This window comes from Lathyrus oleraceus, chromosome 2 (genome assembly GCF_024323335.1).
Source record: "Lathyrus oleraceus cultivar Zhongwan6 chromosome 2, CAAS_Psat_ZW6_1.0, whole genome shotgun sequence".
NCBI lineage: Eukaryota > Viridiplantae > Streptophyta > Magnoliopsida > Fabales > Fabaceae > Lathyrus > Lathyrus oleraceus.
In genome coordinates, this window is record NC_066580.1 from 307,425,730 (window position 1) to 307,429,490 (window position 3,761).

The window sequence follows — 3,761 nt, forward strand, 5'->3', positions numbered from 1 at the left end:
GATATTCTTTTATATTACTCTGACGCGATTCGTGCAGTTGCGAATATAGTGATCAAGTTTTTGGCGCCGTTGCCGGGGACCAACTTCGTCAAATTTCGTACCCTGTTATTACACCGTCTAGACTAAGGCATTATTAGCCGGTAAATGCGAAGAACCCGTAGTACCGGAAATTTAGTAGATCCTTTAGCGGAACCCGAATGTTACACTCGTACACGCCTCTTACTCATCCGAATTAAGAAAGCTATGGCCGAGAATCGTGACCGGAGACCTCTTAAGGAATTTGCCCAACTCTCTAACGAGGAACCTAATTCTAGTATAGTAAACCCCCTCATTCCTGCCAACAATTTCGAACTAAAACCATCTTTACTACAATTAGTGCAACAAAACCAATTCGCGGGTCTCACTACTAAGAATCCAAATCAACATTTAAAAGTCTTTATCCAACTGGCCGACACCTTTATATCCAACGGTGGTTCACCTGATGCGATTTGTTTAAGATTATTTCCTTTCTTCCTCAGAGATAGAGCACGTTCATGGTTAGATTCACTTCCAGCTAACTCAATAACTACTTGGGAAGACCTTAGGAGAGTATTCCTTGCTAGATATTTTTCCCCCAGTAAGACTGATGTTCTTCGAAACCAAATAACTAGATTTACTCAAAACCAAGGAGAATCACTTTTTGAAGCATGGGAGAGATACAAAGAGTTGTTAAGAGTCTGTCCACACCATGGCCTAGAACAATGGCTGATCGTTCATACCTTCTATTATGGACTCCATCATAACACAAAGATGAGCATCGACGCTGCCGCTGGTGGTGCGTTGATGAACAAACCTTACCCTGAAGCTTGTGACCTAATTGAGGATATGGCCCAAAACCATTACCAATGGGGAACTGAACGAGCATCGGTAGAGAAAAAGGAGACCCAAGGTGGAATACATGAGATAAGTTCTATGGACATGATGCAGGCGAAAATGGACGCTTTAGCCCTTAAGGTCGAACATATTTCTACAAACTCTAACACCGCAGTGGTAGTCCACACAGAGGGTGAACTTTGTGGATCTAAAGGACACGAATCAGCGGAATGTAACCTTTTGAACGACCTGAACACCGACCAAGTGAATTATGCCTAAGGTAACCCATTTTCAAACACTTACAACCCTGGATAGAGGAATCACCCGATTTTTTCCTATAAAAACCTGAGCCCTATCCAAAATTATGCACCTCAAAGACCACAAGGTTTTCAAGCCCAAAAACCAAATCAACCTATGCAAGTTATGCCCCAGAAGCCTAACCTTGAGAAGATCATGGAGAGCTTTATATCAGGCCAGACTCAGCAAAATAAAGAATTCCTAAACCAGAACATTCACATAAACAAATTGATAACGCAATTAGGGACTAAGGTTGATCAGATAATTACTCACAATAAGATGCTTGAAACCCAGATCTCATAGGTACCACAAACTACACCTGGAGTACAATCTGACCAAGAAGAGGAACCGGTGGAACACGAGAAACAAACCGACCAAGAAGGAGAAGCCAAGGATAAAACTTACAAACCACCACCCCTGTACAAACCACCAATTCCATATCCGCAAAGACTTAAACAAACAAAAATCAATAACCAATACCAAAAGTTTATAAAAGTAAAAGAGAAGCTTCATGTAGAGATTCCTTTCACCGAAGCCATCACCCAAATTCCATCTTACGCCAAATTTCTCAAAGACATCTTAACCAACAAGCATAGGCTTGACGATCCCAAACCCTTGGAATGCAACTTTATTTCCGAGAATAAACTTGCTAAGAAGGAGAAAGAACCTGGGAGTTTTTCTATACCTTGCATTCTAGGGAGTCATGTGATCGACAATGCTTTCCTAGATTTAGGCACTAATGTGAGTTTAATGCCCTTAGCTGTGTGTAAAAGGTTAAACTTAAGAGAATTACAACCAACTAAGATGTCCCTCCAATTAGGCGATAGATCTGTTAAGTATCCTGTAGGCATATTAGAAGACATCCCCATTAGGATTGGTCAACTTTATATCCCAACAAATTTTGTGGTCATGGATATCAAGGAAGACGACGATATCCCTATCCTTTTAGGTAGACCATTTTTATCAACAGCCGGAGCTATAATAGATGTTAAAAGAGGAAAATTAACTTTCGAAGTAAGAGATGAAAAGATAGAGTTTATTCTTTCAAAGTTCCTGATGGCACCAATCATAGGAGACGCATGTTACGCGATTGATATCATAGATGAATGCATAAGGGAATTTGATCAAGAAGAACCTATGATCGAACCATTTTCAAACCCGAATGAAAAGGATGACGAGCCAAAGGAAACGGAACCTCACACTAACGAATGTTCGGCCCTTACTCCATACCTTTCACCAAACTCTCAAAAATCAGCTCAAGAGCTTAAGGAATTGCCCAAGAACCCAAGATACGAGTTTTTGGATAAAGAAATGAATCGCCCAGTAATATTTAGTGCCACCTTAAACCAAGACGAGACAAACCAACTCTTGAATGTTTTACAAAGATATCCCTCTTCCTTAGGATACAACATCCCTGATTTAAAATGTATAAGCCCATCTGTGTGTATGCACAGGATCTCGCTAGAGGAGGATTCAAAACCTTCCAGAGAACATTAGAGAAGAATCAACCCTGTAATGTGTGAGGTGGTAAAGAATGAAGTCCTTAAACTTCTAGAAGCTGGTATAATCTATCAGATCTCCGATTGTAAATGGGTAAGTCCTGTACATATGGTACCCAAAAAGGGAGACATCACAGTCGTGCAAAACGAGAAGGGCGAGCATGTGGCTAAACGTATAGAAGGCGGATGACATATGTGCATAGACTATAGGAAACTCAATAAGGCAACTAGGAAAGACCATTTTCCCATTCCATTCATAGATCAAATGCTTGAGCATCTTTCCAGACACTCTTACTTTTGTTATCTAGATGGATATTCTAGATTTTTCCAAATACCCATACACCCCGAGGATCAAGAGAAAACAACTTTCACCTGTCCTTACGGAACGTTTGCTTACAGACGAATGCCGTTTGGATTCTGCAATGCGCCATCCACTTTCCAACATTGTATGATGTCAATCTTCGCAGATTATCTCGACGAAGTTATGGAAGTATTCATGGATGACTTCTTGGTATGTGGATTTGACTTTGAGAATTGCCTCATTAATCTTGAGAAAATCCTAGAAAGATGAGTAGAAGGTAACCTTGTACTAAACTGGGAGAAGTGCCACTTTATGGTTAAAGAAGGAATAGTGTTAGGACATATAATATCTGAAAGAGGCATTGAGGTCGACAAAGCAAAGATAGAAGTGATAGAAAACCTTAACCCTCCTAAGACTGTTAGAGAAGTCCGTAGTTTTCTTGGACACGCCGCTTTTTACCGGCGCTTTATCAAAGATTTCTCTAAAATCACAAAACCCCTGACCGGCCTTCTGATGAAAGACGTTGAATTCATTTTCAACAAAAAATGTATCGAAGCCTTTAATCATTTAAAACAAGCGCTAATTTCAACGCCCATTTTACGAACTCCGGATTGGACTCAACCTTTTTAAATAATGTGTGATGCTAGCAAATTCGCTGTAGGAGCTGTTTTAGGACAGAGAAAATAAGAAATTATAGGTGATATATTAAGCTAGTAGTACCCTAGATGCCGCTCAACTCAATTATACAACGATAGAGAAGGAACACCTAGCTGTAGTTTTTGCAATTGATAAATTTAGGTCTTATCTTGTCA

General features: G+C 40.1%; 1 non-coding gene across 1 annotated transcript; it reads right to left on the bottom strand.

Moving 5' to 3' along the window:
• Window positions 1-627: 627 nt before the first annotated feature.
• Window positions 628-734, bottom strand: LOC127124822 (small nucleolar RNA R71). The gene has a single exon (XR_007804296.1). It is a non-coding gene; the product is annotated as a small nucleolar RNA R71 (small nucleolar RNA).
• Window positions 735-3,761: the final 3,027 nt, after the last annotated feature.